At 34.6% G+C, this 20,580-nt stretch overlaps 2 long non-coding RNA genes across 2 annotated transcripts in view; one reads left to right on the top strand and one right to left on the bottom strand.

Moving 5' to 3' along the window:
• Positions 1–20,327, top strand: part of LOC135293870 (uncharacterized) — a 111,598-nt gene extending 91,271 nt beyond the window's left edge. The window contains exon 8 of the long non-coding RNA XR_010355980.1: positions 18,146–20,327. This is a non-coding gene — a long non-coding RNA (uncharacterized LOC135293870). The remainder of the gene's footprint in view (positions 1–18,145) is intronic.
• LOC135293871 (uncharacterized) lies at positions 8,095–11,545 on the bottom strand. The gene is made up of 2 exons (XR_010355981.1): positions 10,785–11,545; positions 8,095–8,380 (listed from the first exon to the last, which is right to left on the bottom strand). It is a non-coding gene; the product is annotated as an uncharacterized LOC135293871 (long non-coding RNA).
• Positions 20,328–20,580: the final 253 nt, after the last annotated feature.

Here is a 20,580-nt window from a genome sequence, read left to right as displayed (position 1 = left end):
GAATATATATATATATACATATATATATTTCCTGGAAAATTTTGATTCAATTATATCAAAAAGACTGGAAAAGTACTATTTTAAAAATCAAATTATAAAAATTCTATATTATTTGTCAGATTTTTGGTTTTCATGTCAAAAATTGGGAGAGTAATTCTTAGTCTAATAAAATGTTGCTCTTAATTTCATTTGTTGAAAAATCATTAAATGCTATTTTTTTATATTTATGTGACCTCATAAAGCATAAAATGATGAAATATAAGAAAGCACAATCAATATAAACTGGCATATTTTAAAACACTTCTGTTCCTGAAAAAACTATGTTCAAGTGTAAAATAAATGTAAAACATCTATGTATTAGTCAGAATCATTATGAAAATACGAATGTACAGATGCGTACCTACACTAAATGCAAAAATTTTAAATTCTTAAAAAATGCTTTCCATTTCTTATATTTTTCTTCATTAATTTTTCCCTGTTCTCCACAAGCTTAATTTGTTATTTAAAATAAATGTATTCAAACTGTTTGTATTTTTCTTAGCTTTCTTTACTATGACGTATGTGAAGTAACTAACTTGAAAAGTTTTTGACTAGCAATTCTGAAGAAAATTTTTAGGCTGGGACACTGCTGAGGCAATCTAAAAATTTTCTTCTAGAGAGCACTACTACATTGTTTGGAGGCTAAAAATGTTAAAGTAAATGTGATTTTAAGGTTAGTATTTCTTTAGAAAGATTGAATTTGTGGCAGTTTGGGAAGATGTGCAATTTTAGGTCTCAGATGTTTGAATTCTTTATTCATTGCCTATACACACCTGTAAAAATTGTTTGAAGACCTTCAGAACCAAGAAGGTTCCTAACACATTCAAACATCTTGGTATTTTGTTTACCTTAGAATGCAGTACCACCCATTGAGACACTTTATTGATTTGCTGATTTTCAAAATTTAAAAAACACCCCACTAAAACAAAAGAAAAAAAAATTAAACCCCTACAGTGTATGCCAAAAAAGATGCTCCAAAATAAAAACACTACCTGACATTTGTATTTACTTCTGAAAATCCTACTTATGGATTTATCTCGGTCTTTCTTTTTTGCTCAGGCATCAAAATACAACAAAAAACAACAAGATAGAATCAGATAAAAGCAAAAGAAAAGAGCTCCTCGCATGTTTTCCTTGCTGTCACAACAGCTATGTCAAGCCAAAACCAACAGCACCTTCAAGGTGACATTCTAAATGGGTTAATCTTGACAGCTGTCTCAATAAATAATATGTGATAATTTAAATCCATAAAATATATTAATTTACATATATGATGATGGTAACTTTTGCAAACATAAGTAAAGTCATAGAAAATTAACATCAAAATATCTATTGGAATGACTAATTTTTTCACTGACTGCAGCTATGTTGCACTTAATCTTGTCAATCACATACATTGAACTGAATATTTCATATGAAATGTAATAACATGCCCTAACATTTGACACTAATAATAACAGCAACAACAATAAGATTTTGATTAACATTTTATTACTTCCAAATTTTGCTACAAACAGACTTTGAGAGAAGTCATTGAGGAACAGCTAATATGAAAGAACATGAAAGACAATGTCATAATTTTATTAATTTTTCAGAATTTTAATATTTATGACTTTTTATTTGAAAAATATTCCATAAATATGAAATTAAATTCTATTTTTTGATTCCTAAAATGAACAGCAGTTGCAAGGAAGACAAGAGGAAGGAGTTAAATATATTTTTCTGTATTCTTATTTATCTTTATAAAAATATTTCAATTATGTTCTCTTTTAAGGTGAATAGTGATAAATAACCATGGGAAATCTCTTCCTAAATTTAGCCCACTAAGATTTAGGCACCTAATCTAAGGTTGGTGTCTCTGAAGTCTGTGATCACTTCATAAATTTAGATATTTAATAATCCTGAGTGCTACATATCCATCTTGGGTTGTGTGTTAGAAATTCCTCCTCAAAGTTAAATGAAATGAATTCTATTTCTATTCTCTTTGGATACATAAATATTGATGCAATACAATTTGAAATAAGATCTGTTAAGGAAAACATGCATTCAGGCTGTAGAGCTTGAATTCTCTGGTCAACTTGTCTGAAGTCTGTTTAGGATTCATCTGACAATATATAAACATGTGCAATGGCTATCTATGGAAGTCTGGCTCACCTTCCTCTGAAGCATATAATACTACTCTTCATTCTATCATGAAAGCTTGGTTTAAACTGAGAAATCTAATTTTCAGACATAAAAATCTTAATAAAATAATTCTTGTCAAAGATGTCAAAGAATATGATAAATATATATTGCAATAATCTTTGGAGGATTTGCCCAGTATTTCCCTGAATTTTACCATTTAATCAGACTTAACTAATATCTGTGTTAATAAAACATTCATGTCTCACATGTCAACATCATTTTTAAAATCTGGTATTGCATAGTTTTGATAGCCCTTCTTGATTAGCTTGAAATGGTTGCTCATATATATTCGACTAGCACATTAATACAAGCAGCAGTCAGAGGCATACAAAATAGTTGCATCAGGGAATTCAGGAGACACAGATATAGATTGCAGAAGTTGAATCCTGTGATCACAGTTGGTATGAAAGATTCTATTACTGTTCTTGGTTATGGCTGTGGAATATTCTTAAGCTGAAGAACATCTCAGTTTGCGCTCACTAAAATAATACAATCATGGAAATGTCCATCACCTCTTTGATCACTAAGGAAAGATGTAGCTGACTCTTGAAGTCAGTTGTCAAGCAATCCTTAGAATGGTGAAAAGAAAAGCTAAAAGGAAAACTTTAGGTTGAGCATATGAAAAAATTCTTTCCATTCTCTAATTCAGTTTTTAATTTTATTTTGGATAGTATTAGAAAAAATATTTTAAATTTTATTTTAAATAGTATTAGAACAATTATTTTGATCTAAAATATTTTTTTCTCTCATTAATAAGAAGTGAGATATTTTAATGATCTTGAACTTGTATTTCAACAATTATTTGAGTGCCTGTACAAAATCAAGGATTAAATCAAAATAAATGGAAATAACATTTTAGTGTCTAAATACATCTCTGTGTTAGGAACACTCTCATGACTGAAATATTAAAATCAGGAATGTTATTCATAGCATTAGCAATTAAAACTGAATTGGGACAAGAGGAGTGAGAGTGTATTTTGTCAAGAAAGGTTTTATTGTTTGGACTCCACCACCAAAATGTACTACAGTAAGTCCCCAAAACATATTAGGAGGAGGTTAACCAGCACATGAAGCAGTAGCTTACTGACTTTCATCTGAAAATAAACCTGCTGTGCTTAAATCTGTAATATACTATGATGCTCAAACTTCAAATATAAAATATCTGTAGAATTTACAAGTTACCGAGAAAAAATTGTTTTCCTCTGAAAGATCTTTATCCAATATAGAAGAGCACTCTGGTAGATCTCAGTTTTTGGTGAAAAGAAAAGGCCAGCTTTACAAAAGTGAATCTTGTGAATCTGAAAACTATGAACATTGAGACAAAAAAGATAAGAGCAGAAGTGTACCACAACAATTGGTAAATATTTAAGACATTTCCAAGGTAATCAATATCTGGAATTGCTAAATTTAATGAAAAAATAAATAGTGAAAATATACAAGCAAAAAATCTATACGTTCTGTGAAGCAAATGGAAAGAGGCTATAAAATATAAATGACACCTCTTTCCCCCAACATAGAGGCCTTCAGAATATACAGACAGAAAATCATGAAGGTTTTATAAATAAATAATAACCAGAAGCTAGAGGAGAATGTAAATATGGAAAGAGATAAGAGGATGCAGTAAGATTTTCCCAGAACAATACTGCATTATTTAATTTAGCATAATTATAATTCCACAATTGCATACTAAAATAATTAAAAATAATAATTCTATTTCCAAAAACATACACATTAATTTATTTTACTGATTTAATTTTAAACATTATTAACTAGTACAGTGCGGTGAGTTGAACTTGACTGGCTGACAGACCCCAGCCCAGCTGATTTTCTAGTCCCCTTCTTCGAGGGAAGTAGTGGTGGGGAATAAGAAGCAAAAGCTTTTGGGACACAATAATTCATAGTTCAAACTTACCATCACTGGCAAAACAGACAAAGCTTGGGGAAAAATAGCATAATTTATTGCCAGTTAAATGTAGAGTTGGATAGTGAAAACCAAAGTAAAAACTAAAAACTCCCTCCTTCTTTCTTTGCTTCCTGACTCTTTCATCTCCCCAACCCTTAACTCCAGCAGAGAATGGGTGGCTGTGGTCAGTCCATAATAGGATCTTGTCTGCATCTCCCTCCTCCTCACACTTTGCAAAGCAGGCTGGTACCAGTCCCTGCCTCTTTCTCCCCAGGGCTACCTACCCCTGCAGCCCCCACCACACAGGACTTGGCACATGAACCAAATACATCATCAAAGGTGGCAGTGTCGTAACATGAATGAATGAATGGTTGTGAAAAAGAAGGAGGCAGCCTCTAAGTTGCTGTCTGCAACCTGGACACAGGACTAGTGGATCTAGTCATTAATTGTCAATTTAATATGTATTTAAAATTGTCTTATTTTTTAAATACTAAATAAATTCATATCTGGCAGTTTGGACAATACAAATTATGGCAGTTTGGACAAAACATGATGAGTGCACTATGCATTGACCGCAGTTTCCTGTGAGCAAAGAAATTTACTTGCATTGCTGCTGCAATTCCATTACTACTGCAATTAAATTACATGTATTGCATATATCCTGAGAGCTAAAAGAAAATGTAAGTTGGCAGGTTGAAATAATGATTTGATAGAAGAGGAAGAAAAGAGTGTTAATTTCCTCTCAGCAGTCCATTTCCATCACTCGTGGTGTCTCCTTCACTTGAAAATAGGATGGTCTTTAAGATCCACAGAAAAACACAAACTGGACATATCAGACCACTTACATATCTTTCCATATACAATAAAAACACTAAAACAGAACTGCAGAATGACTTTTATATTCATATTGTCTAGGAAATATATATAAATACCAGTAAAGTAATTGAATTTGGCACAACTGTCTTAAAAATACATTTTCAAAATATTTTAACTTCAGAATCCTTTTTTTTCAGGATTAATTTTTTCAGCGCTTGATATGAACTTGAGAAATAAGAACACTGTTCCTCTTGAAGTTTCAGACATAATGCATTGATCTTTGTCATCTTTCCTACAGCTGAATATTTCCCTATACATAGAGGAGTCTCACAGGAACTGATACAACTCTTTTCTACTAAGTCTAGTCTATGTTATGCCACGAAAAACAAGGTCTACCAATCTATGAGTGACTTAACACTGTTGTTGTCACACAAATCTGAGACAGCTCCATGACTGCTGCACTACTGTATCCTGTCAAGTAATGTGTAGATTTTGTTTGAAGTGCAGAATTTATAAGCCAAAATAAACAGTAAAGAAGCAGTGAAGAACTCTGCCAGACTGAATATTGAACTGCCAAGCACCAGTCTTCCCTCCTCTTTATTTATTCACTTAATTTCTGTTTTACTAATTTTGGCTATAAAGATTGGCAGCAATAGGAAGAACTGAAATTAAAGTGGCTTGTATAGAAGAAGGAAACAAGTAATTAGGGGAATAAATGGAGGCCACAGAATTTTCTAAAATTTCCAGAACGTTGTATATAGAATTACTGGATAAGAATATTATCTTTTTCAGAGAGTGTGAGATAATAGCATACTAAAACAAGATAATGGTATGCTAAAACAATAGGAAGGAATATTTGAGCATTCTATCTGCTTATTTTATAACAGAGAAATAGTCATGACAATAGTATTCAAGTAGATGAAAGGCTGCTGAGAATGTAAGAGGGATAAATTATTTTCCAAGTCTCTTGTAAATAACTTGTAAAATGGACTTATGTTACATTGAGAGATTCAGAAAAGAAAAAGAAAAACAAACAAGAAAGGCACAATCAAACACAAAAAATCACATACAAATAAAAAACCTCAAACAAACAACCTAAAATCTACCAAACAGGAAAAAGCCTAGCAAACTTCCTAAGTCTAGCTATAGTTACATCCTAACTGATAGTTAATGTGAGAATTACCTGCCTCTAAATTGTGTAGAATAAAGCCTATTTGAAAGATAAATCAATATTGATAGATTAATATTATAAGTACACATTAATAAAAGAAATAAAAGTCTCCCTTCCAAGAAACCGTTGAAAGTCTTGTAACAGATGGGTTCTGTGCTTTAGATAAACACCTACAGAGCAATTAAAGTACTCAGTAAGAATGCTTTAGTCAAACACACTGACTAAAGTACCATGGAGCAGAGCACCAGCCACATACTAGTCTGATGGTTCCATGGCTATGACAGCCTAATGGTAGCACCTCTTCTTTCTGACAGATTATATTAACCTGAGTAACCACATAATGGCAGGGAATGGGTTTGAAAAGCATTTCTAGTTTTTCTTGAAACATTTTTCCTTGTGTGTGTGTGACTGTATTCATTTATGTGTCTGTTTCAGCATACTGCACAAGCTAGACAGAAAAGGGAAGATATTCTGGAGTACTACAGATAATGTGTTTTACATAAGACAGGTGAAGTTTATTGACGTGTAAACCCTCTTTCTGCCTTCGTATCTTGACTTAGACATATTTCTTAAGGCTAGAAATTGCCGGTGCCATGTGCCATGTTACTGAAATAATTAACATTTACTTACAGGTTGTAAACACATTTTGGAACTGGGGGATGGTTAATATAGACTGACTGTCATCAGTGTCTGGTATTCCACACAGTGTTCCACATAGTGTTATTTTCACACATGGTAAAATTCAGAGTTTCCAATTTTTTTTGCTTTTAATAACACATTTTCTATGGATTCCTACAATCTTCAATTCCTTGATAAAATAGCTCAAAATATGAATAACTTTTTTGTATTATTTGCATATAGTCAGAGAGTGGGATTATAGATACAACCAAAAACGCAACCTAAAACATTTTTGTTTTTTCAATTCTCATTGTGAGCTGCACAGGACAAGTTTAAGCATTAAGATATAAAAATATAGTCTGTTCTTTATCAGTTATTAGTAATTAACTGATACAGTTGATGAAACTTAGGAAGACTTCTCATTCATGGTAGAAATAGCAAAGACTTCTTTCCTTCTTCCATATTCCCAGAGATATATTGCATTTCCCATTTCAAATTAGAGTATAAAATGTGACTTAGTGGGGTAACATACTCAGTCTAGTATTACATTGAACTCTACTGTTGCTGTTGCAAGCAACTGCTTCCATAAAAGTTGTCTCATCACTACCATTAATTGACCAAAATAAGGCAAGGTTCAATTGCTATTGAGTTTAAATACTCACAAATATTCCCGTCCTAGAAATGCTGATGCCATTTGTTTATTCATGAGTGAGATACAAGGGCTTTTATAACAGGAAATTAAGTGTTTTAGGATACTTTGCCAGATTTTCCAGTAAGTGTGGACTAATTTTTACATACTCTCTTGATATTAAATCCTGAATGTGTTTCAACTTCCCTAGCTGCATAGAGTTTTATTCTTCTGTTTGTTTTTTGTTTTATATTCTTGTTGCCATGACCACCTGAAACTTTCATAAGGGAAAAAAACCAGTTTTTCTTTTCTATATTTTTCATTTTCTTACATACCCTTAAAAATGTTTTTACTTTTTTTTTTGTTTGTTTGGGGGTTTTTTTGTTCTCTGGTATTTTAAGTATAAATTCCAAGTAATTTGTTTTTTAAAGTAATTAATCTGCCAAGTTAAACATAGGTAAGGTAAACCTGAACTTTATCCATAAAAACTCCTTTCTCTCTGAAATATTTTTTGAAAAATCTAAATATGAGTTGTAGTATTTAATGAAGCACTAACACAAGATGTTGCTTTAAAGGAACAGTGTGGATTTTTTTTTTTTGTAGCATGTAAAACCAATAACCCCCAGATAATTACCCGATTAAAAAAAAAATAAACACCAGGAGGAAAATAAGAATATAAGAATAAAATTCTATAGTTTTATCCATGTATTCATTCAGTACTTTCACACGATGCAATACTCATTAAATATCACTTTATTCTTGTAATAGTACCAAAGCCTTCCTTAATATTCTCCAATAGCATTGAGACCTTCAATTGACATTTAACAATCTCCAATGACACAAATTACACACTTTCTCTAAAAACTTCCTCTAACACTTGATCACTTCCATAGTGAGACACATTTTCTATCCAGACCAAATTTCCCAGGAATTTTAGATTTATGTTCTTTGTCTCTCATCCTTCTGCTGTCCACCTTGGAGAAAAGTCTGCTTGTCACCACTATGATGTTCTATTAGGCAGCTGAAAAAATAAAAAATGAAAAAATAAAAAAAATGAAAAAATGAAAAAATGGCCCCCTGATCTTCTAAAGTTAGAGAAACCCTTAGTTTTCTCAAGTGTTAAGGAAACTTCGGAAACTTCCCAGTCTGACCATTCCCAAGGCTCTGGCAGTCACTCTTCAAAATGTATAAGTTTCATAGCTAAATTTGAGATGTTTTGCTTAGTTAATTTTCATCATGACAGGCTTAAAATGGGAGAAAAGTTTTGTAATGAAAGGATATTTTGTATGTCTCCTCTGCATTCAGCATATGTTTTGTAAATCTCACAGGTAAAACAAGAGCAATATATATAAGAAATCCAGGACTGATTTTTGAGCCAAAAATATTTATTTTTATTATCATGTAATACTGTCTCTGATTTATTATAGTTAATATTTTATTTTTCCTTTGACCATGATCATAAGCTTACAATCATCACCTGGATATGCACTTTCATGTCAGAGACAATGACACTAAGACAAGAATCCTGTTGCTTTTTTCTTTAATTTTTCTAGTTTTATAAGAGTCAGGTTGTCCCTCTGGGTACGTGTCTGTTACAAAAGCTCAGCATAAATGGCTAAAGACAGTGTTTTCATTGTTTGGGGGGAAAAAAATATTATTGAAAATATTACACTATTTCTGCCATCATGTGACAAACAACAAGTAACACAAATAATTAGAAGTCCTGTACAATATATGCCTAATTATCCCACAATTGAAGGCTATAATCCATTTCCAGATTCCTAGATGCATCAAATAAATATATATAAATAAATAATCCTTTGACTGAAGGATTTTGTTTGTTTTGGTTTTTTTTTTCAAGTTCTCCTAATATGTTAGTTCTATGGATGCTGCTCCACAAAGTCGGAAATGACCTTTTTCATTCCTAGTTTGAATTAGTATATTAACAGCAGTAATTTTGCAGTCCCAAGACTGATGATGCTGTAATTTTCCAGCCTAATCATACTGAACTTCAAACATATTCAAAGCAATTCTATTGAAGTTACTGCCTCAGAAGTGTTTTTGCAATATGTGTGAATTACACATGAGGACACGACCATTAGACAAGTGCTTGTCAAGTTCATTGGAAATGAAATAAAGGAAGATACTTCCCTAAGGTAGCAGCTCATATGGACCCTGTCCTAGTCTTTGATCATATTTAGACCTCACCTGAGTATAAACTAAAAAAAAAAATAGAAAATCTAAACAAAATCTTTTTTTAAGTCATCATTGGTACCTCATGCCAGCTATTAAACTTGAGAAGCAATGAATAGTTAGAATAAGTCTCCATGCATTCACACAGCCCACACACCTCCATGCACAGCTGCGATCATGCCAAAGGGCCAAGATGGCATTTAAACAGTTGCACATCTCTCAGTATTTGGAGAAATCAACAAGCCGGAGTGAATGATCTCATTTTGGTGCTAACTGACCCTGGTGCTAACAGCTGTACTGCCACGTGTGTATTTACAGACCATGTGTAAATGAGTGGGATAGAGAAATCATTAACAACCTGCTGTTCCCATCTCACTCACACCTCAGTTTTTATGTCACAGAGCAGCCTAGATCTCTTTTTGAGGTTACCTCACTCTATATTGCCTTGTGTCAACAGAAAACACCATAATATCTTCATAATCTTAGTCATTATGTCAACAGAATTGACATTATCTTGACAGTATCTTAGTCATTATTTAACAGAATTGTTGAAGTCAGGATTCCTCTGGAGACTGTATAGTCCAACCCACATAACCCAGGATTAGTCAATTAAATTTTCAATCTCCCTCACTCTCTACTTATCAAATCTGTACTTCCTTCATCAGATAACTTTAGTATTACTTTATTACAAGTCTTAATAAAATATCAATAGCATTCAGTGCTTTCCCATCACATACAGAACCAATCAACTCATCATAGAAAGCAATGTGTCATGGTTTGATGCTGGCACAATGCCAGTGCCCCCATGAAAATACACTTTCTCTAGTGGTTCCTGTGAGATGTGATCAGGAACAGAACAAAGCAGGCTCCAACTTAGGAATAGGGGAAACAAACTTTATCAACTACAACATCTGAAAAGGAACAGACAAAGAACTAAGAATGAAAACCCTCCAAATACATTCCTCCTCCTCCCCCCACCATTTCCTCTACAGCATGAAATGACATCGTAGATTTCCACCCCATCAACATCTCTCAGATAATCAACTTTTAGTCCATCATCACCCCTCAAATAATCAACTCTCAAGTTTATTAGGGAGAGAGGAGTCCCCCCTTGCACAACAGGCTTCTCCCAGAAACACAATTGAAACCGCTTGTGTTTCCATGTCACTCGTGGCACCGCCCAGAGAACATCGGCCCTCGTGACTTCTTCCCTGCATGTCCTGTGCTCTCACCACTGCACATTGACCAGGACTGCTTTTAGGCTTCTCCATTTAAGGATGCTCTACTCAGTTCCAAAAGCAGCAGTCTCTCAACTTCGGGGCACCAGTCCCCCCAGATTTCACCCCCTGGCGCCAAGGGGCCTCATGAACAGAGATCTTCCTCTTCATTGAAGAGAGAGGGCATCCCACTCCCTCCTCAGCCGTCTCTGTTCACACCACTGCTTCACTGCAATCTTCTTGGCTTCAAGGCATTGCCTCCCCCTAAATGCAGACTCTGTGTTACAGGAAAGACATGGGTCTTTCTATGGCCATACAAGAAAAGAGTCCAGCTCAAGGCCACTCCATCATCTCCTCCCACCTAGGATTCTTCTCACTTCTTCTGACGTTTCTCACATGTATCAACTTTCATCACACTTGCTCATTTTCTCCTGCTTCATCTCTCTTTCCTCATTCTGATTCAGGAGGATCAGTATTTGTAAGGTTTCCATTATTCTAGAAAGGTGTTAAAATCTTCACCTCTGTCTGCCCAGAACTCCCACAACGGCCAAGCAGCTTCTCACGCTGCATCCTCCACTTCTCCTTCTGGCCGGCCATGCTGCCAGTCCATGATATCGAATTTCAAGGCAGCACAGGCACTGGCTCTCTCTCTCTCTCTCTCTATCTCCCGGGAGGTAGGAGGGCGGGGGCCCCGATGCTTCTCAGGGCTCCTCCTCCCTTCCATCTTGCGAGGCCTTCACCCCCCTCCTCTGCCCAAGGCTCCGGCCTATCTCACCCGGCCAATGGCTTCCCCTCTCCACCCAGCCCTGGCTGGGCAGGGGAGCTCTGAGATCCTTCACAGACTGGGACCAAGAGAGAGTTCCTCTGGGAGTTCTTGCTTTTAACTCCCTGTGTTCTCAGAGGCAGTCCATACCTTCAGTGGCCAAACCAGGTGCCAGTATTCAAATCTAAGCACTAATTGGTTTGACCACAACTTCCAAAAAACTCACTTTATTCTTAACCTACGATACTATGTCATAGGCTAAGCATGATTTCTAGCCCATAAATTCTTGCTGTTAATTCCCATTTTGTTCTTGTCCTTCTTATCCTTGGAACCAAGGTGAAATTCTGCAAGTGAAGTACTTGAGTTCTTCATTCTTTCTCCCCCTGGAGATAGTAATGACACTTGCCTTCTTTCAGTCTTCAGAAACCTCTTCAAATCAACATGACTTTTTAAAAGTAATCAGGGGTCTTCTGAGTCCTATACTGGAAGACCATTCCTGGAGGGTGATAAACTCCCAGCTGCCCCAGATTTTTTTCAATAACTGCTTCTCCAGCTGCATTGTGAATGATATATGTATGTCTACGGGGCCTGATAGGATTCATTTCAGGGTACTAAAAGAGCTGCCTGGTGTTATTACAGGATCTCTCTCCACTATTTTACAATGGGTTTGGGAGTCCGGAGAAATCCCAGCCAGATGGTAGTTGCCAAATGCAGTTTCAGTTTTCAAAATGGGATTATATGATTCTGTGAAGACCAAGGTAAAGGAGGCATTGAGTACCTTGACCTTTTCTATATTTTCTGCCACAAGTTTACTTGCTTGTGGAACATCACTGCCTCTGGACCAAAAACTTCCCAATCCTTATTTTTTTCTGATCATAGTATCATGTAATTAGAGAATCATTTTGTTTTGAAAAGATTTTTAATATAATCAATTCCAAATGTAAACCTAACTTTACCAAGTGCACCACTGAACCATGTTCCTAATGTCAACCTACTTACCTAGAATTTACCTTACTTTTTGGCACAGAAACTCTTTTTTCAACCCCAGGCACAGTTTTGTAAGGTCCTCTAAGAACTTCTAGCCATCACTATTATATTTAAATAACTTAAAATATTTTCCAAGCTCATAGATGCAACCCTTAGCTTTTTCCAGGCTAATAATGAACATACTGAAAAAAAAAAATTATTATACCAGTCATTCTTTTATTTCTTTTGATCTTTCTCTGTTATGAAAAATCCCCATAAAATAATACTTTTTTTCAATTCCTTAATTAATTCTTCTGGTAAGTCTGACTGTCATCCCCCTGTATGCTCAGGGACAGCACCCACATCTTTCACTGAAGGGTCAGGTGTTGTTGGCCCAAAAGCCCCAGGGACACAGGCAGGGTTCTGTACCTGGAGTAATAGAGTTGTTTATCTGTATATATGCCTCCTTTCTCCATGTAAAAATATTTTGTCTACATCAAGTCCAAGTAATCTTCCATGCCTGTTGTTTTTTTCCCTTCCATTTTTACAGAAAATAATCCTGCATGATATTTCTATTCAGATTGGTTGTCTTCTAGTTAATGGGAAATACATCCATCCCTTACAGTTTCTTCAGGTTTTGCATGTGCAGCCAGCAGTATTACATAAGCGACTTGGACTCCCTTCTGGTCAGAACCCTAGCAACCTGAATTTCACCCATAAATTTCCCACCTACACTTCCCTATTCTGTTGTTCCCAGCATGGGTTAGGACTAATAGTTCTGCCTTTCAACATCAAATAGATTTATCTATTTGATGTTGAAAGGCAGACAAAATCAGCAGTCAACTTGAATAATTACCAGAATTACTGCTGTAGACACCTTCTTCTGCCACCCCTGAAGATGCTCTGTTCCTTTACAATATATTTTTCATAAGTTAATAAAGAACTGGTCTTGAAGGCTACTTATACCTCAGATTCAGACACAGTTAAAAGTGTGAAGAGTGCAGGGTGAAGTGAATTTCATACTGTTAGAGATTCCTACTCCCAATGCAAACTAACTGTTTATTACACTCTCTCTCATGGCTGAATGGTACAAATTCAAAATTCACCAAGTTTACCGGCTTCCAGAAGTCAACGTCAGATCTTCTTCCTCTGGCTCTTCCCATGTAAAATTGTCATGAAATCTTCACTGTGTCCTTTTATTACCCTCTACTTTCCCTAAATTGCTGAGGAAAAAAAAAATTCAGCAACTCTAGACTTAAAAGAGGTTCAGGTGTAATTTGGATTTTTAGCCTTCTATTCCTACTGCCAAGAAAAAATACCTAATTAATTCCCATTTTTTTCTATTGTCTGCTCTGATCTAAAGGATATTTGAGGAAGATATTAATGAGAACTGACATAAGATTAGAATTAGATTTTCTAGAACAGGATCAAGACTGTAGTTACATGACACCTTTAAAGTGTTTTAACCAAGCATGGATGCAAAGACCATTTTTGTAGTAAGAACTCTGAATTCAGGTTAGTGCTCTGTTGATTTCTCTCTTGATTAGACATCTTGTCTACAGCTCATTTCAGACACAATACTCACAATATTTCTAGTTACATCTTCCCACTCAACCCCTTCTGTTACTGAATTTGTAGGCCATGTTATCTTTTTGGTGTCTGCTCAGTAATGTTATACACAGTGTTATTCTGTTTCAAGTCATCAGCCATGTAGAAGAGAATTATAATATATAAATTCTGATGATTTTATTAGAAAAAAACAGTTGCAAAAGATAAACTACTGGAGACATTAAGTTCCCTGTTAAATCTCAGTGAACAATAACAACAAATCTGACAACAGAAAATTGAGTGCTAGAAGAGATGAAGGTGAGACAAGGAAGGAATTTGGTCATGCAGGGGTGAGAAGATAACCAGAAGTTTGAACAATAACAGATGAACTTATTTCAAAAACTGGAATGTGAAAAGAAATCAGTTTGTGAGCTGCTTAACAATTAAAAAAAAAAGTAAACTATTAAAAGTTTGTTTAATATTGACGTTCAGTAAAAAAACCTTGGTGAAATTACATATAAGTATTATTTGCAAAACCTAGATCTGATCAGCTTTGTGTTCTGAGATGTGAATACCAAATCTCACTGTTCTATGCCAGACGTATTGTTATCATAAAATCACTAATGTGAAGCTATCTGAATATAAACATTTCAAGAAAATGCTCTTCATTCTGATAATATGAAGTCAAACTAGTGTTAACCAGTCCAATCTGATCATTCTGTGTTTAAATACATCTAAATGTCAGCTGGGGAACATTCAGCACCTCTTAAGTGTTCTCATCATTATTTCCTTTTCATGTGCTTTCCTTATAGCATTACTTCTAAATCTAACTTAAATTCTTATGCTAATTTAGGCTAATTTATACTAAGTAATTCAGCCTTAGACCTGTGCAAAATTATCAAACACATATGAGGATCTCAGCTGAAACAAAGTATTTCAGCATTCTCTCGATCTGTACCAGGGCACTCAATATCTGATAAATTGTCATTTTTCTGTGAAAATCATCCTGACATGTAATGCGTTTCAAAGAATATAATTTCAAGCTCAATATATTTATGTCTATGTTTTATCTTGAACTGTGGTCCTTAAAATAAGAGTAATATGGGTAGCTATGAGGCAGCAGGATAGTGTAAGTATATGTTTGAAAAGGCATGCTGTCTCAGAATTTGTATGTAGGACCATGATGTGTAGGATCATAACTACATGATCATGTATAGACATCAAAATATATTCTTGGTCAGAGACTTCTTTTTCTTTTCCATTTATATTTTCTCATCTTTAAGTGATTTCTCTGTGTTTGTACTCAGTGCAATTCACTTCCATCACCACCTACAATAATGATAAATGTGTTCAACTTAGTCCTCAAATGGCCTTTGTTAAAACTGCAGTGCAAACATCAATTGACATTTTGAAGGTCATGACCAATCCCATTTAAAAGTAAGATTAAATAAAAGTTCAATTTGTAATCCAAAGACAAAAGTGCAGAGTTCACAAAATGTTACTAACAGCTATATTGTAGACACAATTAATTGTGTGTAGACACAATTCACTAGAATCTGAATCTCAGGAAAAAGTCCATCTTGAGAGACCTGTATCTTATTTTATGTAAGATACATTTACATTTTATATATTTTATTGTAGCATTTACAACCAAGAATAAAAGTTCTTGAGAGAAAATAGTTTTGTTTTCAGGTGTTGCTTTTCTTTTTTCAGTTCTTTTCTATCAGGAAATGTGCAGCACATACTTATTAATTTTTTAAGTTCTTTCAAAGTGGATTCTTTACAAGGTATTTATGCCTTCATATATTATTCATTCTTGTAAACTCACTGTAATTTCAAATTATAATTGTCAAAAATATGCATATGAAGTAGCAATGGTAAGGATAAATTTTATAAGTATGGAGAAATAAGTTCACACTTAAATCACCTATTTAGCATGTATATATCTACCTATTGGATGCCCAAATTTATCAAGTATAATGTAGATCTTTTTTGTTGATGCTTTAAAAAAAATTGTCGTGCAATCCTAAACAGAAAGGAATTAAACTAAATTTGCTCTGACAGTGTTCAAAACTTCAGTTCTACAGCATGTATTGGAAAATAAAAATTTATACCAGATACTTGTATTATTGACAAAATGAGATGGAAGGAAAGCTGTTCTCTGTGTTTGTAGTTTATTAAAACTACAGTGTTTTCCCTGCTATTCCTCATCACGAATTGCATTTACTACTGTGAGAACAAGAGACAATACTAGAACAAGACTATAGTACCAATGGAAATATCAGAAGAAAATTTGCTAGAATAAGCTGTGCTTTTGAGTTTCTCTATTTTCCTTCAAAGTACCTCGTATTCTCATCCAGGAGATTCTGAGAAGCAAAGAGTTATGTAATTCTAAGTTCTATGAATGCATCTTATCAACCCCAGATATAGCTCCTATATTGCAGAAGGGCTTTTATTGTCTTTTACAATAACAAGTATTACTGTATTTTTTGTATTTCTTTGGTCCAGTGCTGCAAGGAAAGAAGAACAGTACCACCTATGTTTGCTTGTTTGCTGTTATTCTGCCATTTCACCAATCTTTACTTTTCCTTTTACTAATTTCTTAGCTGCAATCTTGAGCAGGTTAGAGATTTGTTAAATGTTCCCATTCTCATTTCTGTTCATCTACAATTTACCTCTGTCCTACTACCTTTTGTATCTTCGGCTTGTGGAATCTGACACTCTTCAGTCATTTCTGGTTTCCTGATTCTACTTGTGTTGTTACTAATCCCTTTCTGCAAATATGTTTTGTCTTCCTGAAAATGTTAAATGGTGCAACTGCTCCACTGCTGAAATTTTATCTTGTAACAAATCCTGCTCCAAATATTAAGAGGTTTAGCAGCTTTTTCAGCTTTTTGCAACTATAATACAATATAATCAATTTATATATTACATAAATATAGGAAATTATAGAAAGAAATCTGAGAGATATATTTTTGATATTTCAATTCTTAATAAATTTTATTTTGAGGGATGAAATGCTTAATGCAAACTACTAAATAAAAGAATTAATTAAAATAAGCACTTAAGTCCATAATATGTAGTTTCAGATTTAATTTTCAAAAAAATTACTCTCCATTGTCTGGATAATCTTTGTGATCATGTATTAAGTATTGTAGTATCAACTTCAAATGAAAATAGTGCAGGAAAGAGAAATGTCCTATTCTAAATAAAAGAGACTCAGAAAGAATGATGTACGGAGTTTAATTTATGACCAGATTTTAGAAAATGAAACTTAAAAGCCAACAAAAACAACAAAAACCCAACCAAAGAACAAAGAGCTGACATGCCATGCTTAATTGTACAGAATGGAAGCTGTAATACAAAAGGCAACATTAGTTCCAGAATGGAGACAAGCAAGTAAGAATGTATCTAGTATTTCTTTTATGGTTTATGTTTGCACAAGGAATATTTTCTATGCAGGGTTTTTTAATAACATCAGCATTTTTTGAAGTTTGGCAGATTTTTGAAAACAGACACTGCATCAGCTAGAGTATATTCAAAGATGAAGAGAAAAAAACCACAAAATTGTTAGCTGATAATTTGCAGAGGAAATGGAAAAATGAATATCAAGCAATTATTTTAAAATATGAAATTAGGGCTGTGTGAAATATGGTTAATTCTGAATCTGTATTTAGGTTGAATGCCCACGTAAAACTTTTTTTTAGATTTCTCGAGTCACTTTTGAGCCTGGTTCCTTAGTATCTAGGACATTGATTGTACAGGAAGAGACCCAAAGATATTTTGCAACACATGTTGAATTACAAACACTTTACAGAAGCAGTGGGAGGTATTGTAACTCAAGTAGTGTTGAGGGTCTTGTAATCCCATCTGGCCAGTTAAAATTAAAAGGGAGGAAATGATGAAGAGTTCATCCCTCACCCACCAATGCACTGTTTATCTCTAACCCAGTTTGACAATAACTTAAACTAGATTTAGTATGTCATGAAAGTTATCATAAGTGAAAAGGAATGTGAAGTGAGAGATTACTTCAATCTGTAATGGACAACCAGACATCTCTGATTGAAAAGAGTAACCAGTTTTGCACATCCCCTCACAGGTTACATAAAGAATGACTGCTGTGGAAGGAGAATACAGAGAAGAAATTAACAAGCTGTGCAGTCCTGGCCAATCATCATCTAAGAAGATTACCAGGACCTAGGAAAATGCATTGGACCTCAGCGTTCTTTCTGTGGATGAGGAAGATGTGATCAACAGTTTCTTAAACTAAGATAAAGTGATATCTTTTTAATAGATGTAGAGCTAAATTGACACACTGTATTTTGTAAAGCTATCCCACAGGAGACAGGTTGTGCTACTATATCTGCAATTTGTATGTGTGTTATGGTGAGGCGGAGCACCTATTTGTTGCTACTGTAGGATTTCTTTGACCAGTTTCTGAAGAAAGTAACCAGAGAGTACACCCAAAATATTTTCCCAGACTATTGATTCTGTAAGTGACGGAATTCCTCCAGCAGTATGATCGGGAGAACATTCCAGATCGTGTATGCTCTAGCAGAATTGACAAAAGGAGTATCTTTGAAGGAACTGAGGAATGGGAGAGCCTCATACCTTTTCCAGAGTGTTGACTCCCTTGTAGGTGGCATGCTGAAAGAATAATTAGAGTATACTGCATACAATTTGTCATGAAATGCAAGAAATTTCTCATATCATTATCCTCTTTGTTTTCAAGGTTATTACTGAGCAAAGAGTAAATAGGCATGAATAGAGGCAAATTAAGTAAATCTTCAAAATTGCAAAGGTTAAATCTCTGCAGTGTTCAAAAGTTTTTAGTATAAAGTAATTAAATTTGAAACTAATTTATACAATCAAAGTGAGTGAAAAATTTTAACTGTGAAATATAGTTATGTCATATTAAAAATCACAACTACGTACTGTATGTGAGAGGCTGAAATATCAAAGGCTAATGATGTAAAAAAAATGGCTATTTGCAAAAGCAGCAGCTACTTTGCTGAGGCCAGGTTTGCACACCCAAACTGAAGGGGAGGAGGAGAGGTTTGGCTGTGTGGTGGTAAAAATTTCTGATCCACATGAAACAAAGGGGGTCAGCACCCACTACCAGAGGATGAGCATGGTGAACTCATTTTTTATATACAAAATTATTGATCCCAGAATTATTGTGTACCTGATAGCCTGGGATTAATATCTTAAACAAACTGTTTTCTGGTCAGATAAGGAAAAATATCAATAAGATGCTGATCCTGCAGAGGTGGCATGATGCTTCTATCATGCCATTTCGACTCTGATAGGCACTGCTGGCTCAACTGAAGTGAGAGAAGCAGAGCCAAATAGCAGTCATGTCACTGAAAAGGGCTATAAACCATCAGAGACCCCTGAAGCACACCCAGTCTCATTTCTGGGGCCTTCCACTGTAGTATTTAGCACAATCTACAGGGTTGTAAAAGGCAGTGTAAACATTTATCTGCTCGGGGAGGTACCTGAGCATTTCCACACAAACCCGAATGTCGGTCAAACCATTGAATTTTGTGTTTCATGGGATTCCCCTACCCACAATGGATAAAGATTGTACCCGTTGCTTCAGTCAATGGGCATCAAAATTGTCACATTTGAGTCTCGTCACTGCATCCATGGGTGGTGATCTTCCTCTCCACTATCTACTTTTATCCTTTCTTTCTCTTTTTTTCTTTGCCCTATGTATTTTCTTAAGCAATATTTTTATACTTCTGTGTTGCTATATTTCTATAGTTAATAACTAAAACAGTTACATACCTGCTTTCCATTTCAATCAAATTGTTCTGAAATAAAAGTGTCATATATAAATATATGAAAACACAGGTCTGTCAGTGTTGTTTCACTCTATTTTTCCCCAAGTGATCTATTAGCAAGAACTTCAGTTACCCTTGCCTTCAGGTGCAGGTCACAACACCATGTAGATTGTAAAGAAAAAATTCCAACACATAACTCCCACAGAAGTTATAAGTATGTTGGCCCAGTGGAGATATCATTTCACAAAATGATTGTGGAACTAAATTTCTGTGGAATCTTCATTTCTCAGGCTACTCAAAATGCTGGTGTACAACACCCAGAGCAACCTCATCTAGCTCTGAAATTGCACACATATCAAGTAGGAAGTTAAGATGGAAAAACTCATTGACTTCCCTGTAAACAATTTTCCCCCTGTTTTTCTACAGGTCTTCAGAACACACTCATTCCAAAATAAATGGTATGGGGATCCATGCATAAAAAGATAATCAGTAGGAACAAAGGTATTTCCTGATTTTGTTTGCTTTCTTTGCAAACTCATTTCTTGTGTGGGATGGGGACAGTAGTTTTCTCAAAAACAGAAAAAGATTATGAGATCATATGCATATGGAATTTGTGATAGCAAGAGTCATCAGAGGAGAAAAAAATTTAAAAAAATGGAACAAAATAAGAAACATGAAAATAGAAGACAAAGATATAGCAATCAGTAGACACATGAATTCATGTTTTATTTCAGGGCTAAGTATATGC

This window comes from Passer domesticus, chromosome 2 (assembly GCF_036417665.1).
Source record: "Passer domesticus isolate bPasDom1 chromosome 2, bPasDom1.hap1, whole genome shotgun sequence".
Classification (NCBI taxonomy): domain Eukaryota; kingdom Metazoa; phylum Chordata; class Aves; order Passeriformes; family Passeridae; genus Passer; species Passer domesticus.
The sequence above is the reverse complement of the archived record's forward strand: the minus strand, read 5'-3'. Positions and strand labels throughout refer to the sequence as shown.